Source organism: Salmo salar, chromosome 01, assembly GCF_965601325.2.
Source record: "Salmo salar chromosome 01, fSalSal1, whole genome shotgun sequence".
Lineage (NCBI taxonomy): Eukaryota > Metazoa > Chordata > Actinopteri > Salmoniformes > Salmonidae > Salmo > Salmo salar.
Window position 1 is genome coordinate 172,528,430 of NC_138291.1, and position 13,598 is coordinate 172,542,027.

Consider the following 13,598-nt stretch of genomic DNA (forward strand, 5'->3'; position numbering starts at 1 on the left):
AGTACATAGCCCAGGCATCACGGGCTAGCTATTTAGACACCCAGCAAGTTTAGCACTCACCATAATCATATTTACTATTATAAAAGTTTGATTACCTTTTGTTGTCTTCGTCAGAATGCACTCCCAGGACTGCTACTTCAATAACAAATGTTGGTTTGGTCCAAAATAATCCATCGTTATATCCGAATAGCGGCGTTTTGTTCGTGCGTTCCAGACACTATCCGAAATGGTAAAGAAGGGTCGCACGCATGGCGCAATTCGTGACCAAAAAAGTCTAAATATTCCATTACCGTACTTCGAAGCATGTCAACCGCTGTTTAAAATCAATTTTTATGCCATTTTTCTCGTAGAAAAGCGATAATATTCCGACCGGGAATCTCCTTTTCGGCAAACAGAGGAAAAAATCACAAAGACGGGGGCGGTCAGGTCACGCGCCTAAGCCCAGAGTCCCTTGATCGGCCACTTGAGAAAGGCGATAATGTGTTTCAGCCTGGGCCTGGGATGACGACATTCAGGTTTTTCCCGGGCTCTGAGCGCCTATGGACGACGTAGGAAGTGTCACGTTAGAGCAGAGATCCTTAGTAAAAGATAGAGATGGCAAAGAAGTTCCAGAAATGGTCAGACAGGCCACTTCCTGTAAAGGAATCTCTCAGGTTTTGACCTGCCATTTGAGTTCTGTTATACTCACAGACACCATTCAAACAGTTTTAGAAACTTTAGGGTGTTTTCTATCCATATGTAATAAGTATATGCATATTCTAGTTACTGGGTAGGAGTGGTAACCAGATTAAATCGGGTACGTTTTTTATCCAGCCGTGTCAATACTGCCCCCTAGCCCTAACAGGTTAAAATAATAGTTCAGCACCAATTATTCCTGGCCGGAGAGCTCGTCGAGACCTGGCACGTCCAGCAGATAGAGCCATCGCCTCGTGATGTACCCCACAGGACAAATGTACCCTGGTGGCTGGCCTGCTGTACCCCACAGGACAAATAGAACTACTCAACAAATTATTTAAAAAATGTAAGCCTATGTGTAATCATAGAATTACATACACCATCCCTATTATTTCCATATATGATCTCTGTGGGTCTAGTAGCTTAGAACTAGTAAAGATTTGTCATATCACTTTTAACATGCATTACCTTTTAATGTGGCAGAAATACAACCAGTCATGATGTTTTCATCTGATTGTCAAATAATCACTTCAAAAAGGTAATCCTGCAGCCTACCCACGAAAATTCCCCCAATCACAAAAAAATTCCAGCATCCAAACAGTGCACTGCGCACCTGCAATTTGATGAATGGAAAGAGACATCGGTTACAAAACACCTACGTGTATTGTAATGACAATCTATGATTGTCATTAGGTCTACACTTGTAGACTGAAGTGATGCGTCCACTGCTTCATGTGACTGGGATACCAGATATCACCACCACCAACATGCCCAGAGGAATCAGTAGGACTGTTAGATCGATGTGTCACGTCCTGACCATAGAAAGATGTTATTTTCGATGGTAGAGTAGGTCAGGGCATGACAGTTTTTTTCCTATGTTTTCTATTTCTATGTTTAGGTTCTAGTTTTGTATTTCTATGTTGGGGTTTTGTTTGGGATGATCTCCAATTAGAGGCAGCTGGTCCTCGTTGTCTCTAATTGGAGATCATACTTAAGCAGGGTTTTTTCCACCTGGGTTTTTGTTGGTGATTCATTTTGAGTTGTGTCTGTCACGGTTTGTTGTTTTTTCATTCAGTTTATTTATGTATTGCATAGTTTCACAGTATAAATAAAATGTGGAACGACACATACGCTGCACTTCGGTCCTCTCATTCCTACGACAGCCGTGACACTATGGAACTGATGGTGAAAGACTATGTTTATTGTAAAATATTGTCCATAAAACATTACGTTTTTTTTGTGATCATTTTTGTGCTGCTATGACTAAAGGGAAATATTTGTTCAGCTCTTCACACCTTTTATGTGTGAACCTTGGCCATACAAGAATAGAAGGCTGCTACATCTACAAACCACAGAGGTGGGAGGAAGTGGTAAATGTCTGTCTCTGTGATGGTGAATGTCTCTATGACAACACTGTCTTGGCCTATACTCTGTGTGAAAATGTTTGAGGGTGTTTTTCTGCCCTAAACCTTAGTGTGAAAAACAGAGAATGTTATCTTTCCTCATATTGCCATCCATTTGGAAGAGTAAGTATGAAATACAGCTGTATGAGTGATAATTACCTCATGGAGTCCTTCTCCTTGTCCCCCTCAGGTCCTTGGACTGTGTTGTCAGTCTGAATAGGTAAGATGTACATGTAGGTAAAGTTATTAAAGGGACTATGCATAGATAATAACAGAGTAACAGCAGTGTAGGTACCGCTTGCCGTGCTGTAGCAGAGAGAACAGTCTATGACTCGGGTGGCTGGAGTCTTTGACAATTTCTTGGGCCTTCCTCTGACACCGCCTGATATATAGGTCCTGGATGGCAGGAAGCTTGGCCCCGGGGATGTACTGGGCCGTACGCACTGCCCTCTGTAGGTCGGAGGCCGAGCAGTTGCCATACCAGGCAGTGATGCAACCGTTCAGGATGCTCTCGATGGTGCAGCTGTAAATCCTTTTCAGAATCTGATGACCCATGCCAAATCTTTTCAATCTCCTGAGGGGGAATAGGTTTTGTGGTGCCCTCTTCACGACTGTCTTGGTGTGCTTGGACCATGTTAGTCTGTTGGTGATGTGGACGCCAAGGAACTTGAAGCTCTCAACCTGCTCCACTACAGCCTCGTCGATGAGAATGGGGGGGTGATCGATCCTCCTTTTCCTGTTGTCCACAATCATCTCCATTGTCAGTGATGTACTGGGCCATACGCACTACCCTCTGTAGCGCCGTACGATCGGATGCCGAGCAGTTGCCGTACCAGGCAGTGAAGCAAACGGTCAGGATGTTCTTGGTGCAGCTGTAGAACTTTTTGAGAATCTGGAGACCTATGCCAAATCTTTTCATTTTCCTGAGAGGGAAAAGCTGCTTTTGTGCCCTCTTCACGACTATCTTGGTGTGTAACGACCATGATAGTTTGTTGGTGATGTGGACACCAAGGAACTTGAAACTCTCGACCCACTCCATCACTATTGTGGGATAGTGATGGAGCCGCCTGTCTGTTCAGACACAGAGTTAGACCACCAGATCCTGCAGACAGATCAAACACCCACATTGCTGACTGGGATTTAAGAAAATACACAATATAGAGAAATCACATTGCACCAGCCCTGTTAATAAAAAACACTATTTGAATATTGTAGAAAATGTTTACTTTCAGAAACAAAACAAAGTAGTTATTTTCCCCCTATTGGTTAAAGAATACTTTTTATTTTTACAGGACAAATGTGATTGAAAACCAGAAAGCCAATGGCAAGTCCTCGCTCAAAATATAGATAAAAAAATAAAAATAAAGGACACAGATGACAAGAAGAGGAGGAGGAGGGAGAGGGAGATGGAGATATTGTTATCCACGTCGGCACCAACGATGTTAGGATGAAACAGTCAGAGGTCACCAAGCGCAACATAGCTTCAGCGTGTAAATCAGCTAGAAAGATGTGTCGGCATCGATTAATTGTCTCTGGCCCCCTCCCAGTTAGGGGGAGTGATGAGCTCTACAGCAGAGTCTCACAACTCAATCGCTGGTTGAAAACTGTTTTCTGCCCCTCCCAAAAGATAGAATTTGTAGATAATTGGCCCTCTTTCTGGGACTCACCCACAAACAGGACCAAGCCTGGCCTGTTGAGGAGTGACGGACTCCATCCTAGCTGGAGGGGTGCTCTCATCTTATCTACGAACATAGACAGGGCTCTAACTCCTCTAGCTCCACAATGAAATAGGGTGCAGGCCAGGCAGCAGGCTGTTAGCCAGCCTGCCAGCTTAGTGGAGTCTGCCACTAGCACAGTCAGTGTAGTCAGCTCAGCTTTCCCCATTGAGACCGTGTCTGTGCCTCGATCTAGGTTGGGCAAAATTAAAGATGGCGGTGTTCGCTTTAGCAATCTCACTAGTATAAAGACCTCCTCCATTCCTGCCATTATTGAAAGAGATTGTGATACCTCACATCTCAAAATTGGGTTACTTAATGTTAGATCCCTCACTTCCAAGGCAGTTATAGTCAATGAACTAATCACTGATAATAATCTTGATGTGATTGGCCTGACTGAAACATGGCTTAAGCCTGATGAATTTACTGTGTTAAATGAGGCCTCACCCCCTGGTTACACTAGTGACCATACCCCCCGTGCATCCGGCAAAGGCGGAGGTGTTGCTAATATTTACGATAGCAAATTTCAATTTACAAAAAAAAAAACAATGACGTTTTCGTCTTTTGAGCTTCTAGTCATGAAATCTATGCAGCCTACTCACTCACTTTTTATAGCTACTGTTTACAGGCCTCCTGAGCCATATGCAGTGTTCCTCACTGAGTTCCCTGAATTCCTATCGGATCTTGTAGTCATAGCAGATAATATTCAAATTTTTGGTGACTTTAACATTCACATGGAAAAGTCCACAGACCCACTCCAAAAGGCTTTCGGAGCCATCATCGATTCAGTGGGTTTTGTCCAACATGTCTCTGGACCTACTCACTGCCACAGTCATACTCTGGACCTAGTTTTGTCCCATGGAATAAATGTTGTGGATCTTAATGTTTTTCCTCATAATCCTGGACTATCGGACCACCATTTTATTACGTTTGCAATCGCAACAAATAATCTGCTCAGACCCCAACCAAGGAGCATTAAAAGTCGTGCTATAAATTCTCAGACAACCCAAAGATTCCTTGATGCCCTTCCAGACTGCCTCTGCCTACCCAAGGACGTCAGAGGACAAAAATCAGTTAACCACCTAACCGAGGAACTCAATTTAACCTTGCGCAATACCCTAGATGCAGTTGCACCCCTAAAAACTAAAAACATCTGTCATAAAAAACTAGCTCCCTGGTATACAGAAAATACACGAGCTCTGAAGCAAGCTTCCAGAAAATTGGAACGGAAATGGCGCCACACCAAACTGGAAGTCTTCCGACTAGCTTGGAAAGACAGTACCGTGCAGTATCGAAGAGCCCTCACTGCTGCTCGATCATCCTATTTTTCCAACTTAATTGAGGAAAATAAGAACTATCCGAAATTTCTTTTTGATACTGTCGCAAAGCTAACTAAAAAGCAGCCTTCGCAAATGGAGGATGGCTTTCACTTCAGCAGTAATACATTTATGAACTTCTTTGAGGAAAAGATCATGATCATTAGAAAGCAAATTACAGACTCCTCTTTAAATCTGGGTATTCCTCCAAAGCTCCATTGTCCTGAGTCTACACAACTCTGCCAGGACCTAGGATCAAGGGAGATACTAAAGTGTTTTAGTACTATATCTCTTGACACAATGATGAAAATAATCATGGCTTCCAAACCCTCAAGCTGCATACTGGACCCTATTCCAACTAAACTACTGAAAGAGCTGCTTCCTGTGCTTGGCCCTCCTATGTTGAACATAATAAACGGCTCTCTATCCACCGGATGTGTACCAAGCTCACTAAAAGTGGCAGTAATAAAGCCTCTCTTGAAAAAGCCGAATCTTGATCCAGAAATTATAAAAAACTATCGGCCGAATCTTCCATTCCTCTCAAAATTTTTTGAAAAAGCTGTTGCACAGCAACTCACTGCCTTCCTGAAGACAAACAATGTATACGAAACGCTTCAGTCTGGTTTTAGACCCCATCATAGCACTGAGACTGCACTTGTGAAGGTGGTAAATTACCTTTTAATGACGTCAGACCGAGGCTCTGCATCTGTCCTCGTGCTCCTAGATCTTAGTGCCGCTTTTGATACCATCGATCACCACATTCTTTTGGAGAGATTGGAAACCCAAATTGGTCTACATGGACAAGTTCTGGCCTGGTTTAGATCCTATCTGTCGGAAAGATATCAGTTTGTCTCTGTGAATGGTTTGTCCTCTGACAAATCAATTGTACATTTCGTGTGTTCCTCAAGGTTCCGTTTTAGGACCACTATTGTTTTCACTATATATTTTACCTCTTGGGGATGTCATTCGAAAACATAATGTTAAATTTCACTGCTATGCGGACGACACACAGCTGTACATTTCAATGAAACATGGTGAAGCCCCAAAATTGCCCTCGCTAGAAGCCTGTGTTTCAGACATAAAGAAGTGGATGGCTGCAAACTTTCTACTTTTAAACTCGGACAAAACAGAGATGCTTGTTCTAGGTCCCAAGAAACAAAGAGATCTTCTGTTGAATCTGACAATTAATCTGGATGGTTGTACAGTCGTCTCAAATAAAACTTTGAAGGACCTCGGCATTACTCTGGACCCTGATCTCTCTTTTGAAGAACATATCAAGAATGTTTCAAGGACAGCTTTTTTCCATCTACGTAACATTGCAAAAATCAGAAACTTTCTGTCCAAAAATGACGCAGAAAAATTAATCCATGCTTTTGTTTCTTCTAGGCTGGACTACTGCAATGCTCTACTTTCCGGCTACCCGGATAAAGCACTAAATAAACTTCAGTTAGTGCTAAATACGGCTGCTAGAACCCTGACTAGAACCAAAAAATGTGATCATATTACTCCAGTGCTAGCCTCCCTACACTGGCTTCCTGTTAAGGCAAGGGCTGATTTCAAGGTTTTACTGCTAACCTACAAAGCATTACATGGGCTTGCTCCTACCTATCTTTCCGATTTGGTCCTGCCGTACATACCTACACGTACGCTACGGTCACAAGACGCAGGCCTCCTAATTGTCCCTAGAATTTCTAAGCAAACGGCTGGAGGTAGGGCTTTCTCCTATAGAGCTCCATTTTTATGGAATGGTCTGCCTACCAATGTGAGAGACGCAGACTCAGTCTCAACCTTTAAGTCTTTACTGAAGACTTATCTCTTCAGTAGGTCCTATGATTAAGTATAGTCTGGCCCAGGAGTGTGAAGGTGAACGGAAAGGCTGGAGCAACGAACCGCCCTTGCTGTCTCTGCCTTGCCGGTTCCCCTCTTTCCACTGGGATTCTCTGCCTCTAACCCTTTTACAGGGGCTGAGTCACTGGCTTACTGGTGTTCTTCCATGCCGTCCATGGGAGGGGTGCGTCACTTGAGTGGGTTGAGTCACTGACGTGGTCTTCCTGTCTGGGTTGGCGCCCCCCCTTGGGTTGTGCCATGGCGGAGATCGCTGTGGGCTATACTCGGCCTTGTCTTAGAACGGTAAGTTGGTGGTTGGAGACATCCCTCTAGTGGTGTGGGGGCTGTGCTTTGGCAAAGTGGGTGGGGTTATATCCTGCCTGTTTGGCCCTGTCTGGGGGTATCATCGGATGGGGCCACAGTGTCTTCTGATCCCTCCTGTCTCAGCCTCCAGTATTTATGCTGCAGTAGTTTATGTGTCGGGGGGGCTAGGGTCAGTCTGTTACATCTGGAGTATTTCTCTTGTCTTATCCGGTGTCCTGTGTGAATTTAAATATGCTCTCTCTAATTCTCTCTTCTCTCTTTCTGTCTTTCTCTCGGAGGACCTGAGCCCTAGGACCATGTCTCAGGACTACCTGGTATGATGACTCCTTGCTGTCCCCAGTCCACCTGGCCGTGCTGCTGCTCCAGTTTCAACTGTTCTGCCTGCGGCTATGGAACCCTGACCTGTTCACCGGACGTGCTTGTTGCACCCTCAACAACTACTATGATTATTATTATTTGACCATGCTGGTCATTTATGAACATTTTAACATCTTGACCATGTTCTGTTATAATATCCACCCTGCACAGCCAGAAGAGGACTGGCCACCCCTCATAGCCTGGTTCCTCTCTAGGTTTCTTCCTAGGTTTTTGGCCTTTCTAGGGAGTTTTTCCTAGGGAGTTTTTCCTAGCCACCGTGCTTCTTTCACATGCTTTGCTTGCTGTTTGGGGTTTTAGGCTGGGTTTCTGTACAGCACTTTGGGATATCGGCTGATGTATGAAGGGCTATATAAAAATAAATTTGATTTGATTTGAGAGATCCAACCTGCCTTCCCTGTGGTTCAGTTGGTAGAGCATGGTGTTTGCAATGCCAGCATGGTGTGTGCAACGCCAGGGTTGTGGGTTCGATTCCCACGGGGGACCAGTACAAAAAATTTTTTTATGAAATGTATGCATTCACTACTGTAAGTCGCTCTGGATAAGAGCATCTGCTAAATGACTGAAATTTAAAAAAAAGTAACCTTGTCAGCATTTTGTAAGATTCTGTACATAAATGAGACACTCTGTATGGTATGTTACGTTTCGTATGGTATGTATTAATTTGTGGATGTCCATCATCCATTCCGTATGATATGTTATGAATTGCAATTTGTTGTGGCTAATGTTAGCTAGTTGGCTAAAGTTTGAGTTTGAGTTCATTTAAATTTTTACAGGGACAGTGCACATTTCTGTAACTTTAGCTAGTCTAGCAGTTAGGGTTAGGGTTTAAGGTTAAGCTAAAGGGCTAAGGTTAGGCTAGCTAAGATGCTAAGTACTTGCAAAATGGCTCAAATGTTACATTTGTCCAGGATGAGATTCAAACACAAAACCTTTGGGTTGCTAGACGTTTGAATTATACGCCCACACGTCCACCCAGACCAACCTTAAGTAAAAATACCAAACGTCTAATTTGGGTGTCCCAGATTTACCTTTACTCTGATACATGACTTCTATTCCATGAGACTAGGCCGAGATATGAGGAGCCTTGTGTGGGTGGGTGTTTTTGTCTATGTCTGTGTATGCCATAATACTGCTCAAATGTGTGTGACAAGGATCAAGGCACCAAAGAGAACAACTCTACTTCCTAATGAATACCGACATAGTCATCTTCAACTCTCTTCCTGCTTCTGTTTGAGTGTATATGCCCCCCTCAGTAGCAGATAGCAACTACTACATTCTGTGGACTAGTTTTAACCACTTTGTAAATACTGTGGCAAAGAAGGGGGTCGAGTGATAAATGGCAGATATGTGAGGGCAGAACTAATAAACGGGCTCTGCCCGATCACTAAAATGGCCACCCCGATCAGAACTACAGATCACAAAATGGCCGACTGCCAAAACTACAATTCCCAGAAGCAAGGGGAACCCTCAGAAGGTGGAGCCGACCCACAGATAAAAGGTCAAGAAAAACCAGGAAGAGAGAGAGAGGGGGCGGGAAGGATCTATGAACCATAGAGAAAGAGACAATCTACATTGGCTGGATTTACCGTGTACGAGCTGGACTGTTTTGGACTTACCTGTTGGCGTTTAGACCTGGACCTACCGAGAACCAGATTTGTGTACCGAACCCTGCTATCCTTGACCTTACCTGCGGCCTGGGTGGACCAGGACAGCGAAACAAACACACAGGTACTGTCATGTTCGAAAGAACTTTCATTCTGGGCTGACTTTGGTGACAGTTTCCCACTTAATTTGTGACAAACGCTCCTAACTTTGAAGAGGTTTGCCACAATACTAAAACAGATTTCAATCCATTTTGTACTCAGCATAAGCTTTTTATTTTGCTACACAGCTTGTACATTTATAATACACATTTGATCATGATCTGTTACATTTCACTAGATACATGAGACCAATAACAGTGATGTGGGGAAAAAGTGACAAAGGAAAAGGGCAGTGGAGTAGGTGGGAGGGACATAACTAATGTAACAGATACACTACATGACCTAAAGTATGTGGACCCCAGCATGTTGAAACATCTCATTCCAAAATAATGAGCATTAATATTGAGTTTGTCCCCCATTTTCTGCTATAAACAGACTCCAATCTTCTGGGAAGCTTTCACTAGATGTTGAAACATTGCTGCCGGAACTTGCTTCTATTCAGCCACAAAAACATTAGTAAGGTCGGGCACTGATTTTGGGCGATTAGGCCTGGCTCGCAATCGGCATTCCAATTCATCCCAAAGGTGTTTGATGGGGTTGAGGTCAGGGCTCTGTGCATGCCAGTCAAGCTGAAACAGGAAAGAGCCTTCCCCAAACTGTTGCCAGAAAGATGGAAGCACAGAATCATCTACAATGTTATTGTATGCTGTAGCGTAGCCCGAACCATTTAAAAGCCCCAGACCATTATTTCTCCTCCACCAAACTTTACAGTTAGCCCTTTGCATTGGGGCAGGTAGCGTTCTCCTGGCAACCGCCAAACCCAGATTCGTCCGTCGGACTAGCCAGATGGTGAAGCGTGATTCGTCACTCCAGAGAACACGTTTCCACTGCTCCAGAGTCCAATAGCGGCGAGTTTACACCACTCGAGCCGGCGCTTGGCATTGCACATGGTGATCTTAAGCTTGTGTGCGGCTGCTCGGCCAAGGAAACCCATTTCATGAAGCTCCCTACTAACAGTTCTTGTGCTGACGTTGCTTCCAGAGGCAGTTTGGAACTCGGTAGTGAGTGTTTCAACCAAGAACAAATTATTTTTCGTGCTACGTGCTTCAGCACTCAGCTGTCCAGTTCTGTGATCTTGTGTGGCCTACCACTTCGCGGCTGAGCCGTTGTTGCTCCAAGACATTTCCAATTCACAATAACAGCACTTACAGTTGACCGGGGCAGCTCTAGCAGGGCAGAGCTGACGGTGCCACGTTGAAAGACACTGAGCTCATCAGTGAGGCCATTCTACTGCCAATGCTTGTCTAAGGAGATTGCATGGCTGCGTGCTCTATTTTATACACCTGTCAGCAACGGGTGTGGCTGAAATAGCTGAATCCACTAATTTGAAGGGGTGTCCACATACTATTGTATATATAGTGTATGTGGTGATAATCAAAACAAGCACAGCAGACTGTCTTCAGTAGTTAATGGACACAACAAGGAGACAGGTGGGTTAGGAGGTGTGGGAAGAAGCATGTTGGAGGCAGATAGATAGTCATGACTCATGTTGTGACACAGGAGGGGGAGTGGGATGTCCTTCCAGGATCAGGGCTCTTTGGGACCAAGATCTTCACTGTCAGTCACTGCTGTGTTGCTGCCCTCTGCTGGAAAGAAAGTAGTTTGGCGCACAATACAGGCATGTTATAGAAATAATAACAATGTAGTCAGCTTCTCTGTATGATAAGGATAAAAAGTGTGTGACTAATTAGTGATCTATTGTACACATACAGTAGTAATGTATGGTCTTATCTGTTTCTTTGTTGAGAGATTAGCGTCATCTGTGTAGGTACTTGAGCATAGCCGTGGGAAGTAGGGGTGCTGCAATTAAACAAAATAATGTTCTGCAAATGATTTTTCCCCCTCAAAATCAGTGCACTGGGCCTTTATTACTCCTGTATGAGCAGATAAAAATAGTGGACAGCGGCGCAGGGAGAAAATATTCTCTCAGCACCTCCTTCCCCCCCACAGCCATGTCCATGACAGACAAAAGAAGTCAACACTTACCTGTGTGGTGTAGGGCTAGTGAGCTGTAGACCACATTATCATCTGGTTCTGCCTAGAAGAGAGGAGGGACACACAGGTAGAGAGGAGAAAAGGGACTATTTGTCATGATAAAATATAGGCTACAGCTTGGAAACACTTCAACCATTTGTTGCAGAATAGCTGAAACTGGATGAGATACATAAAGACATTAAAACTCCAAAATGTTTACACCATAACACATTTTCAGTGTCTACACCCTATACACCAATGACAAAGCACAAACCATAAACCCTCTTTTTCAAGTACTCTGACGACACAGCCATCCTTCCAGCAATATCAATCATCCGTTACCCAAGTCAATGAATGTTGCCACAATAACTTCCTGGATCTCAACGTTTCCAACAAAATAAATAACCACTGAATTTTGCAAATAAAAAACCTGTAACAGCTGTTGAAATGATGATTCCTTCATTCAAATACCTCTGAATTGAAATAGACCACAAGCTCACCTTTGATCAACACAACACTGAAATAACAAAGACGTTCCAGCAACGTCGGTTTGTCATCAGGCGTCTGATCAAGCTGTCTGTCAAACCCAAACTCATTCTGCTAGTCTACCAGAGCATCATCACCACTACTCATCTACTGAAGTATCTGCTACCACAACATGCTCACAGTCTCACACCACAATAAACTATTAAGGATCACCAACACCGCATCTAAACTGATTGGACTCCCCACTCCAAAACACTCCCTTCTTAATGAAGGAGCTATCCAGAGTAAAGCCCACCACATGATCTCCAGTCCAGACCACCCACTACACCACTGCTTTGATCTTCTCCCATCAGGTCAGAGATAGACTATTAAATGTCTCACTGAAAGCTTCAGGAGGAGTTTCATCCCAGGGACCATCACAACTCTAAACAGTTCCATGGATCTTCCTCCTATGGACAGGTGGGTGGTGCTATTTATGTCTGACTGTTGTTTGTTTCCTGATGTTCCTCTTGTAGGACAATAAACCTGATTATGATATGTGACTTCATCTATAACCCCACCAGTCTGTCAATCTTTTAACATCATAGTGATCAGAATATCAGCCTTACAGTACCTTGGTCTGTACATTTAGCTGGTTCCTCCTCTTGGGGACAACACTGCTGTACTTCACATCATCATCACCTTTGGCAGGAAATGGGTCCAGCTGTAGGGCTAGTGAGCTGTAGACCACATTATCATCAGGTTCTACCTAGAATAAAGGAGGGACACACACAGGTAGAGAGGTGAAGAGGGACAATTTGTGATGATGGAATGTAGGCTACAGCTTGGAAACACACGGAAATAGGTACATTAATGCTCACAAGGCTGCCAGCCCAGACGCATCCCTAGCCGCGTCCTCAGAGTATAACCCATCTGGACAACAGGAATACCTATGTAAGAATGCTGTTCATTGACTACAGCTCAGCCTTCAACACCATAGTACCGTCCAAGCTCATCATTAAGCTTGGGGTCTGAACCCAGCCCTGTGCAACTGAGTCCTGGACTTCTTGAGGGGCCACCCCCAGGTGGTGAAGATAGGAAACAACACCTCCACTATGCTGATCCTCGACACATGGGCCCCACCAGGGTGTGTGCTCAGCACCCTCCTGTACAACCTGTTCACCCATGACTGTGTGGCCATGCACACCTCCAACTCAATCATCAAGTTTGCAGATGACACAACAGTAGTAGGCCTGATTACCAACAATGATAATGTATGTCCTCAAAGTGAGCAAAGAAGTTGTTATACTCCGGACTCCAACAATGCTCATCCTAATATTTCTATATTTCTTAATTCCATTGTTTTCCTTTTAGATCTGTGTGTACTGTAGTGAATTGTTAGATATTACTGTACTGCTGGAGCTAGAAACACAAGCATTTTGCTACACCTGCATCTGCTAAATATGTGTATGCGACCAATAAAATATCATTTTATTTGATGAAGACATAAAACTCCAAAACGTTTACAGCATAACACATGTTCAGTGTCTCACAAATATGTGACTTCATCTATAATTTATCCTCATGCACCAGTCTGCCACATAGCCGACAGTACAACACAGCTACAACTTAATCTATTAACATCATAGTGATCAGAAAAGCAGCCTTACCTTGGTCTGTACATTTAGCTGGTTCCTCCTCTTGGTGACAACAGTGCTGTACGTCACATCATCACCATGGTCAGGAAATGGGTCCTGC

General features: G+C 43.9%; 1 long non-coding RNA gene across 1 annotated transcript; it reads right to left on the reverse strand.

Moving 5' to 3' along the window:
- Positions 1-11,355: 11,355 nt before the first annotated feature.
- Positions 11,356-13,598, reverse strand: LOC106571217 (uncharacterized). The gene is made up of 3 exons (XR_014378939.1): positions 13,511-13,598; positions 12,475-12,609; positions 11,356-11,439 (listed from the first exon to the last, which is right to left on the reverse strand). It is a non-coding gene; the product is annotated as an uncharacterized LOC106571217 (long non-coding RNA).